We start from the raw sequence: 13,767 nt of genomic DNA on the forward strand, positions 1-13,767 counted from the left end.
TGTGATAGCTAATTCTTGGAATTTGTAAGGTGCAAATGTTACTTGATGCTTGTCAGCCCAAACCTGGATATTGTGCAGGTCTTGTTATATTTGAACATTGACTGTGTTAGCATCTGAAGAGTTCTGAATGATGGATGACTATTGTGCAATCATCAGCGAACATCCCCACTTCTGACGTTAAAATGGAGGGCAGCTGAAGATGTCTCGGCCTCAGACACAACTTTGAGGAGCTCCTGCAGAGATGTCCTGGAGCTGAGATGGCTAACCTCTAATAACGATGACCATCTTCCTTTGTGCCAAGTACGGCAACCACAACCTGTGGCGAGTTTGCCTGCTGATACCCATTCATTTCAGTTTTGCTACGGCTCTTTGATGCCACATTAGGTCAAATGCAGCCTCAATGTCAAGGCTGCCACTCTCACCCACCATACTTTGACAAAATTTATTGAAGAAAGCTAATCAAAAGAATGTCTTTAGTAGTTTAAAAGCTGTTCTGATAATTACACCAGTTTTAACAGCATCATATTATGAAAAGCCATTCAAATTGGCTGTTGATGTCAACAACATCAGTGTTGGTGCTATTTTACTATATGAGGATGACATTTGCATTATTGCCCTGTTGGTTACTTTCTGAGGAAACTGAACCCTGGTCAACAGAATTATTCAACAACGGAAAAAGAGACACTGAAGGTAGAATCTTGTGGGATCCTAAAAAACGAGGCAAGGGATCTAGGATAATGTGTGCGAACTCCAGCAAGACTTTTTCTTTGTTGGGAGTATTTATTTGCATTTTCCACTAAATGCTGAGCACCATGATGAGATTCTGGTTTGGCATCACCATCTTGTCCATATTGCTCATTATGAGTTTCATTAACTGCAGATCTCACTTCATTACTGCGCAGCTTCCGATCCTACTACCAGCCATGAGAAAACTGGATGGCAAGAATTCCTGACAGGAAAGTTAGAGTGGGTAGCCGGCAACTCCAGTTTTTTGCCTGGTTCCTCTAGACCATCACCTTAGGCACTCAGCAACAACATTTCAGGGCGTGCTCCAGGGCACTAGCTTCACTCAATCACCATCTACAGATGCCAATAGCCGACAACTGCCACCGTCTCTGGAACCTTAGGGCACCTCTTCAATTCACTTACATGATTAAAATGTTTGACTACAAAGTCATGAGGTTTGATAAAAGCGAATTTTACCAAAGCAAAAGTGATTTTTCTGGACAAAGCTGTGGGACAAATCAAGTTGTACTAAGTAAAGTATTAGGTGTGGCTTTGGATTTTCCCATGCCTTGGACAAAATGTGAAATTCTGCGATACATTGGCGTAAGTGGATTTTTTGATAAGCCTGTTCTGAATTTCAACTGTAATTGTTACTTTTCTATTAACTTTTGGGATGTGCGTGTCTGCACTTTAGAAATACACATTTGGTGTCACCATTGGCTAGATTTGAAATGTCACTACTAGGGTGATTTGCATGCAAGGAAAGGTTCCTAATTCATGGGCTGGAATAAACTGCATCTCAGGGCAGTTCACTAGCTCTCTTATATCAAGCTTGTCTGGATGCTCACAGCATTACCCTCCTTTGTTTTTTTTTTGCTGCACTCCCCCACCAGTGACCCCCCTCCCCAATTTACCAAAGTCTCAGACCTTCTATCATGCCTTGCCACTTAACACAGACTCAGTGCTAGGAGGTTTGTCATGTTGATCAGCATTCTCAGTCAAGTCAAGGGAGACAGCCTTCAGTGAGGGGTTCAGAAAGGGATTGAATAAGTGTGATAAAAGTGGGTAGTACCAGTGGGGAAATGGTAACAAGGCATCCTGAGTGAGTGAGTCGGCTGCGCAGAGGTTATGCAGGGTTTATAGTCTGGAGGTTTTGGGTGGTTGAGCGTTGCATGTAATAATGAGAGTCTTTGTGGTTGGTGGGTGGAGTTCGAGTGTGTCTGAGGTAGCAGACAGAGAAGATGCTGGCATCTACCTTGGCCAAATGGAGATGGCCATTAACATTCTTTCTTCACCGCTGGGTATTCCTTCCGATAGCTGAGACTGCAATGAGTCTGGTGGTAAATTGGTACTGGGGTAGTATGGTCTCCTCTACTGGTCCTGGGGCATGAGGTCCCTCTTCTGCACCACCTCACCCACAAGACGTCCAGGCACCTGTCTGCAAGACAGGGCACTAATGTTCTTAGGAGATAAACTCACAAACTGTGCAGGGCAATTATGGACTGACAGGGATTGTCTGAGTGTGGATACCAAGGATAATGGTCTTTTGTGGGATACCGACGAATGGCGATTCTACAGTGAGTGGTAGCAGGGAATGACTTAGATATAGGGAGAGAGTGGGACTAGGGGACTGAGCTGGATGACCAGCCATGATCATATTAAATGTGGAGCAGGCTTGAGGGATCGAATGACCCTACTCCTGCTCCCATTTTTTTTTTCATCAATATCTATGATAGAATCAAGTCTAGCTTTTGATGCAAGGGGCTGCATTAGAGTTGACCAGGTAGTCAATAAAGTAATTTTAGGCAAGCACAAATAAAAAGTTAGAAAGTTATGCTCACAGATTTGTTTATTAAACTCAAAGTAGGTCTTAAATTGTCTTCACAATCCCCAGAGAAGTACTTGGAAGAAATCAAGAAAGTCGAAATCTCGAGAGTTCAGAAAGGGGTGTAATTTCGCTGGACTTGAATCTGTGCGATGGATATTGTTGGGGAAATAAGTTGAAATTTTGATTGCCGTTTCATGCTTTTCTTCCCAGTGATTGTGAGCTAATGAAGGGGGTGGTTATCATTTCCAAACTCTTCTATTTGACTAACGGGAATTGCAAGAGGAAATTGCATGAGCCAGTGGCAATGTCACCTTGTCAGATGTAATGTCTGTAAACTTAGCAATGGGATGAAAATTCAGGTGCAAATGTACAATACTTCTGGAAGATAAATATACTGAGACAATCCTTGAATAGAAAGTGAATCCTTAATGTCATGATGCCAATACAATATGACGAATAATGCTATGAGAGCGAACTTGTGTCAGTGAAAGGTAGGACTCTTCTTCTCTTGTACTTGGTTACTTCCTTCAAAGAAGTCAACTTCATAGAATCCCTACAGTGTGGAAGAAAGCCTTTTGCCCTATTGAGTCCACACTGACCCACTGAAGAGCATCCCACCCAGACCCAACACCCCCCCACCCTGTAACCCTGCCTTTCCCATCACCAATCCACCTAGCCTGCACACCTTTGGACTGTGGAAGGAAACTCACAGTATGCAGGGAGAATGTGCAAACTCCACACATCCAGTCCCCCAGGATGGAATCAAACCCAGATCCCTAGCAGCAGTGCTAACAACTGAGCCACCAAATCTCCCCGTTTCCATTTTATTTAAGGGGACTATAAAAGACAGCATTCAGGTTCACAATGAAATCTTCATACTCTAAGGGTGCATTGGGGGTTTATTTACTTAAATGTTCTGATTGATATTGAAATTAACAAATTAGCTAAAATCACTGTTACTATTGCAGCATAATGTTGATCAATATCCCTGACATTGGGACACATCACTACATCCACCATGCGTTGATTTAGTGGGTAGTGTGGTCTCAGTGACAGGAAAGGTTTCTCCTCACAACTCATTCATATTAAACATTATTACCTCAGTTCAAAACAGTTTTGGTCCTAATATCTGACGTGGTTCCAGAATGCTGTCGAGTTTATGTACTGTGATGAAATCCAGGGCATCAGGCATAGCATCACAATAATTGTGGTTTAGTATCTGCATTAAAGCCACAATTTTCATCTACACTTCCAAACAATGGACTTGCCTTGGTAGTAAGGGAAAATGTGTAATAGCAATGCTTGACGCACTGGTGGCCGGCGTGTTTCCTTGACTGTAGGCCAGAGAAATGACTGTGTGCAGATCCTGCAATCACCTGGGGCAGAGAGTTATTCTCTCATGCAATGTCACAGTACCTTCAGTAGTGTGAGGAAAAAAATCATCTCTTGATTGATACCCAATGCCACTGTAGGCACTGCTAGCCTTACAGCGCTAAAATCAGGCTGAAACTGTAGGGCAGCAGCATAATGTGTATGGAGATCGAGACAGTCTAACTTTTTGTGAGGCCTGTGCTATCACTCTTCTTCATAATTAGATTACACGGATCATTGAAAGGACACCCTATTGAATTGTGTTGGAACACTGTATTTTGGTGGACACAGCAATTTCAGAATTAAATTCTCAACAATTACGACTTCATCAATGTTTTTAGACACCAAAACTGCATCAGCAGTCTTGAACCCACACGTGATGACAGCTGCTTTGAATCTTCAATATCATGCCCAATCATTGATAATTTTCACTCAGTAACATAAGTGGTATGGCACAGGGAATATTTCAGGGGCTGAAAGGCTGAAGTAATGTGTTAAACCAGCAATTTGTCAATTCCCAGCAAATAACTTATAATCACTCTAGTATTTCAGAATCATAAATATTCAGCAGCAGGAAGATTTTTAAGAGATGGCTCAGTATTATAATGTGGATGAGAAGGCATTCAATTTCAGATTTTATTGTTTAACTCATTTGGTTGATTTTATGAGTTTCAAATATTAATTTCGCATTTTAGTTAAAGTGCAGTGGAACTTATAAAAACTGAAAGAACTGCAGATGCTGTAAATCAGGAAGAAAAACAGAAGTTGTTGCAAAAGCTCAGAACTGAGAAAGGGTCACTGGACCCGAAATGTTAACTCTGATTTATTTTTCTTTACAGATGCTGCCAGATTTGCTGAGCTTTTCAGCAACTCCTGTTATTGTTGTTGTAGGCTTTAATTTATACTTGCCCTGCTATGGTTCATTCATTTTTGGAATCTAATTTGTCACAATTTTCCCAAGATATGCAACAATACTTTGCATTTACATAAAACCTGTAACAGATAAATCTCTGAATGCACAACACAGTCACACAAGAAAAGCTGGTTGCTGAGACATGTGAACTTTAACAGTAACAATTCCGCCCTTCGAGTCCACAGCTTAACAATCTATAGCAAGAAGCGTTGGAAAGGTGATGTAATAGATGTGCATGGCAGTAAAGTGAAAGACTGAGTTAGAGGATTGTGCCAAACAATTGATGTGTGTTGAAGAAATGTGCAGACATACAGCAGGATAAAGAGCCAATGGCATCTTTAAGAACTGTACAGCATAAGAGGTTAGTTGTGTAAGTGATTTTTAAAATTTGTTCATGGGGTGAGGGCTTTGCTGGTTGGGCCAGAATTTATTGCCCATCTCGTAGCTAGGAGTCAACCGTATTGCTGTGGGTCTGCAGTTACAAGTAGGCCAGGCTAGATAAGGACGTTAGTGAAGCAAAGGGATTTTTCCAACAATTGGCAGCATGGTCATTGTAGACTGTTAATTCCAGAATTTTTTAAATTGAATTCAAATTCCACCATCTACCATGGCAGGGTTTGAACAGAGAACATGACCTGGGTTTTTAGATTAACAGTGCAGTGATAATACACCACTTGGGCATTGCCTTCACTTAAAAAGGGACCTAAAAGTTAATGCCTAACATGAGCAAGGAAGGGTGGAGGCTTTCCAGTCCTGCATGGCCTTCAAGATGAGATGGAAAAGCAATCCTCTTGGAGGTGGATTAGCAGCTACAGAAACTGCCTGCCAGGCAGCAGCATGTAGTAAATCAACATAGTTATAACAAAATTCCCATTTTGGCCCTGACTGGGGGATGCTGCCTGCATCTTCCTAATGTTGGACAGACTTGTCACTAAGGGCCAAGACTCATTGGCTCTTTGTGGCAGCTCACCAGTAGCTGTCCCTGCAAAGCTGACACTACTAACCCTCCCACTGGAGGCACAGCCAACCATTTTCTTACAACTGGATTCTATCCTCTTCAGGGGCCAGTGTTTCTTTCATTGAAATGAACATTAGCATAGGAACATAATTACTGGTGTTCGTCAACTAGTACATTTTCCTCATCTGCTTCCTTAATACTCCTCCATGCTGGAATTCCTGCGTGTGCATCACCAACAAAATTGGAGATGTGCTGCTTAGTTACTTGTTCTGATAGTATCAGATATTCAGGATGGATTTTGGAGACCCATGAAGATCTGTCAAACGCTAAGCAAGGTGTGCCTGTTCGGGAACAAGCACAGAAAAAACTGCAGAAACTCAGCAATATCTGGCAGTAACTTTCGGGTGAGAGAGAGAGAGAGAAAGAGAGAGAAAGAAAGAGAGTTAATGATACCTTGGCCAGAATTGATACTGCCATGTGACGTTTCTCCATTCTCCCTCTCAGTGCCTGTCTGCACGGCCCTACTAGCCAACAGCTGAAGAGCATGGGTGTATTTCCATTCAGGATTGAGCATCAAGGCTAGGCTTTCCTTTATCTTCAGTAAAATGATAATCAGAATGTGGAAGCTATTTTACTGGCCCAGTATGTGCTCATTCACGAACCGGGCCATAAACTCTATGTTCATGGCAATTATTTTAATGGAGGTGGACATCAGTGTAAATACCTGAGACATTAAGGTCCTGTTGTTAGAAATGGACGCCCCAGAGCACAGGCTGCCTCTGGAAATGCTAACAAAAGCACACACATTACTCATTGCTTTTCAGCGAGTGACTCAGATTCAGCACAACAAAGCCTGCAGTGTGACCCTGATGGGACTCGCCAAAGCTCATCCACCTGCATTTCCTGATCCTGCTCAAGTATGATTTGCACATTACCACGTGGTGACCCTGTCATCACCAATATTGAATCCTTCGAGATGTGTGTACATATGCCGGAGGAAGATGCACGAGTCATGTGTCAGTGCACCCTCAGGAGTGCTCACTTTCCTTTGAAGGCTCCTCCACCTTGTCTTACCACAACTCCTCTGTCATACTTAAAGGACCAGTGAGAGATCAAAGTAACGTATTAGTGCTAATGTGGGAAAAGGATTTAAACAGAATATCACAACATTTCAGTTAGTGGAAACATCAAATCAATGTGAATAACAGATAAATGCCAAGTGGCAAATACTGTTCCCAGGTCTGTATGCCATTATTGGTCCTTTATACTTGTGTCACTTTGCTGATGTCCAGGTCACTAAAGGTAAATTAGCCAGTGTCTCTTGCTCATCAGAGAGTTGACTGGTGGTGGTTTAACCTGAGGGTCACCACACTCAGGTGAGGGTGGAGATTGAGAAAGAATTTTTTATGGTATCCTCAGCAGTGTGGTAATCGGTTTGTACTGCTGGCATCACTCACATTACAAGTCAGCTGTTCAGCCAACTGAGCAAATCAACTTACCCCCACCCCCCACCTGCACACACACATTATAGGAGGTAGCTGTAAGCCTGTAAGGTTCTTTGACTTTTATAATTATGTATGTTGATGATAATACTGGAGAAGTAAGATTCCAGAACGAAAACTGGCTTGATAGATCATATGATTAATTTTGTTGTTTAGTTAATGTGGTTAGTCACTAAAACTTGTTCATACAAGGCTGCATATATTCTTTAACAACAGATAAGTGTCTTACAGAAAAGAGAAATCAAAAAACAAACAATATATATTCAAGTTAGAAATAACTTTTTCACAGATATCAAAACAAAGTTTCAACCTGTTGCTCCGTTTTGTTAGCATCCTTAGCTATATTGGTAGAGGCGTAGAGTACCAGAGCAAGGAAGTGATGTTGAACATCTAAAAGACACTTGTTAGACCTCAGCTAGGGTGTTGTGTTCAATTTTCAGCGTCACATTAAAGGAAGATTGTGAACACATTTGGGAGAGTGTAGAAGTGGTTTACAAGAATGGTTCCAGGAATGAAGAACATTTATAATGAGATAGATCGAAGAAGTTGGGACTGTTCTCTTTGCAAAGAAGAAGGTTAGATAGAGATTTCAAAATTTGACTGGGCTGGATAAATTGTAAAACGAACAAGAGAGTATGAATTTAAAGTGATCTGCAAATGAAACAAGGGTGACGTTAGGAAAGACATTTTTACTCAGCAAGTAGTTGCGGTTTGGAATACACTGCCTGGAAGTGTGGTGGAGACAGGTTCAACTGGGTATTCATGATGGCATTATATGGCTGTTGGCAAAAATAATGTGCAAGGATATGGGGGAAAGGCAAGAGATTGGCATTTGGTAATGATTATTTAATGCAATTAATCAAGTGGTCTCCTTCTGCTCGGTAACACAGTTGTGATTCTGAGGTTATCCATTACAAGGATTCAAGCCCAGAGAAATTGAACTCCTATCTCAACTTTTTAATTTTCTACTTAACAGCTTTCTTCCAGCTTCTCTATCTTGAACTATAACGATAATTTTATAATTCCTTTTTCAGTTTGATAGCAAGGCACCTTTAATGATTCTAATGGCCTAAACCTTGTCAGTTCTAACAGCTTAAATCTTCTATTTCAAACTTTCCTGGCTTTGAATCTACACAAACTAGAACTCACTTCAGCTAAAATGACTAGTTCTTTTAAATGAACTGAACCAAACTGGCTTCCCCTGCTAAGAGAAAACCTTTTTCCTTAGTGAATAAACTCTAGTTTTCTTTTGAACTGAAGTCACAAACAAACTAATGGCTTAAAATGTTTTTGCTGTCTATTGTAAACCCAAAATTATAAACATCTTCACAATTATCAACACTGAGGTCTGTCAGGTACTTAACTACATTCCTGTGTCTTCTTGGATGCATTTCAGTCACTGTTCCAGAATGGCCTTGAATTAAAAAAATACTACTGTCATCCTGTCGCATGTTCCAAATCCAATAGTATACATATTAGACACATTTCATCTCTGAAATTATGTCCACCCTTCCACTGCATTGAAAGAAAGTAGTGTAATGAATGTGAGAAATGGAATGAGTTTTGAGGATGGATTGAAAACATTTGTGGCATGGACCGTAATGGCTAGGTCCACTTAGGCAATAGGAGAAAGATGAATGTGTCAGCTCTTTGGATGGAGGTGGAGAGAAAGGAACGTGTAGAGCTGAAAGATGTATGGGTCAAAGGCAGACTGTGCAGGAGGATGCAGGGGAATTTGGAGAGTAACGGATGGCATGTGAAAATGGTATGCCACTCACCTTCCCTGACTGAGAGAAGTGAATAACTCTGTTCCTGGGCACTATTCTGCTGCTGCACACTGCCTCATAACATCTAGTCCCTCATAAACAGTTTCAGTTGCTGGCTTCTTCCATCCATCCCTTTGGCTTTTACCGTTACAGCATAACCGCTAGAAAAGAGCAGGGAACTGGGGCCAGAATTCTCATGCCTTCCTTCCGTTTCCTGGCCTTCACAATCAAGTCTTCCTGCAATATTCCAACCGCTACTGTGGCCCCTTTAAACGGAGATCTTTCAGAGGCAGAATGTGGGTGGTCACCACACGTCCCCTTTTATCGTTCACGAAACCTGGAAGAGGTTTGCTAACAAAATGGCTGAGTTAAACAGTCTGGCAATGACCAATAAGAAAGTAAATGCTTTCACTGGCCTCCCCATTGCATGTGGAAAAGTTTATGCCCATGATGTCAATCTCTGCACGTGTCTTTAGGAGTAAGAGTGCACGTGTCCCTAAAGGACGTTCCTCCCCCTAATGTCTGTTTCTGAGGGTTTTAAATATTAGGAATGACCCAGAAGGAAAAGGGTGTTTGCATGGCACTGAGAGGCTGGACAGTTGGCAAGTGTTTTATGATGTTTGTGGGTTTCATAAGAGTCCTTGAGGGGTACAAGTACTTGTCACTTCCTATCCTGGGCACCCTTGCAAAATCACTCTTTCAAGATCCTTCCAAATTCAGTGAATCACTCCTTCAGGACTCCGTGATACACTTCTGATCTTAATTCTCTCTTGTGGGCTGTCATGTCTAACAGAGACAGAAACAGTGTTAATGAGTCTCTTGTATAAAATCAAGTGGATCTCCTGACCGTTATGTGGATTCTGAGTGAGGAAGCGAGTGGCAATCGAGATGGGAAGGCTCTGGATTAAAGATAATAAAGTGTGAAGCTGGATGAGCACAGCAGGCCAAGCAGCATCTCAGGAGCACAAAAGCTGACGTTTCGGGCCGAGACCCTTCATCAAAAAAGGGGGATGGGGAGAGGATTATGAAATAAATAGGGAGAGAGGGGGAGGCAGATCGAAGATGGATTGAGGAGAAGATAGGTGGAGAGGAGAGTATAGGTGGGGAGGTAGCGAGGGGATAAGTCAATCTGGGGAGGACGGACAGGTCAAGGGGGTATAGTATAGTGGGTTGGAAATGGAGGTGTGGCTTGAGGTGGGAGGAGGGGATAGGTGAGAGGAAGAACAGGTTAGGCAGGCGGGACGAGCTGGGCTGGTTTTGGGATGCAGTTAGGGAGGGGAGATTTTGAAGCTTGTGAAATCCACATTGATACCATTGGACTGCAGGGTTCCCAAGTGGAATATGAGTTGCTGCTCCTGCAACCTTCGGGTGGCATCATGATGGCACTGCAGGAGGCCCAGGATGAGCATGTCATCTAAGGAATGGGAGGGGGAATTAAAATGGTTTGCGACTGGGAGGTGCATTTGTTTATTGCGAATTTAAAGGCAGGCATGTCGAGTGTGAATTAAGGAAGAAATGGCCATCAGAATTGGTGATTATGGAAAATTTTTGTAAAATTTGCAAAATATTTCAAGAGGTGCATTCTGGTTTTAAAGAGGATTTGGATGACCTGTTAGCAATTGTAACCTGAAGCAGGCAGCTTTCCCATCAGGTCAGTGAAGAGAGTGGCTAGGTCCATTGGTGAGATTATAATTTGGCACAGTTGTTAAAATAACACAGGCCTGCTTTTAGTCGCAACAGGTAGATATGAACTAACACCAAACTTATCTTGGCAAAAAATTTGTGCTGAAGTTCCAAATTGTGCTTTAGTTCCTTTCAGTTTCCAGTTTTGTTTCTACTGACACCTTGTGCTCTTCACAAAGTATTGCAAAATAATTGGTTCATTGTAACAAAGTATTGTAGTGGTAATGTCCGTACGTCTGGATTTGGAGGCCCAGGTTCAAGTCCCAGTGCTCAAGAGGTGTCTAATAATATCTCTGAACAGGCTGATTAGAAAATATCGATCACTAAGAATTTAATCCCGACGTAATATCATGCTAACTGACAATTTTCGCTTTCACATAAAGTTACAAGTAGTGACTTGTTGCTTTCAAGTAGCGCGTTCAATATATCCCAGAGAAATGCAAAATTGGAGCATTTATTAAGATGAATCAGAATTAAAGAATTGGATGAACAAGGTTATAGCTAAAGTAACAAAGGATTGTGGATGTTGAAGATCTTTCAAGCATTAAGGAATGCAAACTGCAACAATTCAGAGTTTCCCACACTGTTCTAGAACTTTTTGCTGAATCTGAAGAAGTATCTAGACCTGAAACGTCAGCTTTCCTGCTCCTCTGATGCTGCTTGGCCTGCTGTGTTCATTCAGCTCCACACCTTGTATTTTTAAATTTATTCAATTGACTTTAGTAAGGGATGGGAGTAAAATGAGAAAGGAGTGAATCAGACAATACCTTGCTGTTTTTAGATTAGATTAGATTAGATTCCCTACAGTGTGGAAACAGGCCCTTCGGCCCAACAAGTCACACCGCCCCTTGGAGCATCCCACTCAGGCCCATCCCCCTATAAGCCACACACCCCTGAACACTACGGGCAATTTAGCATGGCCGATCCACCTAGCCCGCACATCTTTGGACTGTGGGAGGAAACCGGAGCACCTGGAGGAAATCCACTCAGACACAGGGAGAACATGCAAACTCCACACAGACAGTTGCCCTCAGCTGGAATCGAACCCAGGTCCCTGGCGCTGTGAGGCTGCAGTAATTTAACATCACCCCAATTACGCCTTTGTCCATGACACTCTCTCAAAGTAGATATTCTTAAAAGGAGTTATCCATGTTCTGATAATTAATGAATGGATGGATGGAGGTGACTTGAAGATTTGGCTGACTAAATTTGGACAATTACATAAACCAAAATGTCTTCCCATCTGTGGCATGTTCAGTTCACAGTTTTGTTGATAATGTTACTGAAGTTAGGTCATTATATTTAACGTTGTGGTGATTTCCATTGGTTCAAACAACCTTGTTCAACCATTGGATGTCTCTCTAAAAAAATCCTTTAAGGATAGTCTGAAAAATGTTGAATCCTTCATGCTTGGAGAACACATCCACTGAAGAATTAGCTCTGACATCAGTAGCTCTGTGTGAGTTCGTTACTAAGGCCTGGGATAATATCACAATAGAGATGTTGTTGAATCATTCCAGAAATGGAAGATATCCAATACATCTGAGAGCACAGAAGATAAATAATTGTGGAATGATATGGCCAATAAGCATAACATATTACTCCATTTCACCCATTGAGTATGTTCCACATTTGATCATGGCTGATATGCTTCTGAACCCATTCTCATGTTTCCTCCCAATAGGTTTTGACCCCCTTACTAATCAAGAACCTATCTGTCTCCGTCTTTATAAACCTGATGACTTAGTATCCCTAGCCTTCAATAACAATGTGTTCCTTAGATTAATCAACCTCTGGCTGAAGAAATTTCTCCTCATCTCAGTTCTAAACATTTGTCTCTTCAATCTGAGGCTGTGCCCTAAAGATCTTGTTTCTTCTAAAGGTGGAAACATCATCTCCCTATGTACTCTATCCAGCCCTCCCAGTATTCTGATCCCTCCTCAACAATCTAAACTCCAGCAAGTATAGATCATCAACCATTCCTCATACGACAAGACCTCCATCCCTGGGATCATTCTGCAAACTGCTCACAAGATTCCAGATGCAGTATGACCAGAGCCTTCTATAGCCTCAGCAGTACATTCTAACTCTAGCCCTCTCAAAATTAATGCTAACATTGTATTTACCTTCTTAATTACTAACTGAAACTGCATGTTAACCTTAAGACAATTCTAAAGTATGGCTCCTAAGTTCCTTTGTGCTACAGATTTCTGAATTTCCATTTTACTCCCCACTTCTTTGCTGCTTTCCTGGCCTTACCAAGTTCTTCTGCAGCGTTTTGTCTTCCTCAATGCTATCTGTCCATTTGTATATTTTTGTGTCACCTGCAAACTTAGAAACAATGCTCTCAGGTTTTTTCATTCAGATTGTGAATGTAGAAAGTGAATAGTAGTCGTTCCAACACTGACCTCTACAGAACTCCATTAGTCACTGGCTACTATCCTGAAAAAGACATTTCAATCCTGCCTTCTGCCAGTCAGCAACCCTCTTTCCATGCCAATACGTTACCCTAGCATCAGGAGCTCTTATCTTATTTAGCAGCCTCCTATGCATCGCATTGTCAAAGGCCTTCTGGAAATCCAAACTGATCATGGCCACTGGCTCTCCTTTGTCAAAGTACCCCTCATCTCCTCAAAGAATTCTAAGAGATTTGTCAGACATAACCTCCCCTTGACAAAGCCATGGTGACTCAGCCATATTTTACCATGCACTTCCGAGTACTCCACAATCTCATCCTTCTGGGCCACGCAGTGGCTCAGTCATTAACATAACTGCTGCACAGCACCAGGGACACGAGTTCAATTCCAGGCTCGGGCAACTGTCTGTGTGGAGTCTGCACATTCTCCTCTTGTCTGTGTGGATTTCCTCTGGGTGCTCCAGCTTTCTTCTACAGACCAAAGATATAGAGGTTAGGTGTATTAGCCATGCTAAATTGAATGTAGTATCCACGGATGTGCAGGCTAGGTGGGTTAGCCATGGGAATACAGGGTAACAGGGATAGGATAGAGTGGTGAGTCTGA

This window comes from Stegostoma tigrinum, chromosome 1 (assembly GCF_030684315.1).
Source record: "Stegostoma tigrinum isolate sSteTig4 chromosome 1, sSteTig4.hap1, whole genome shotgun sequence".
Taxonomy (NCBI): Eukaryota; Metazoa; Chordata; class Chondrichthyes; order Orectolobiformes; family Stegostomatidae; genus Stegostoma; species Stegostoma tigrinum.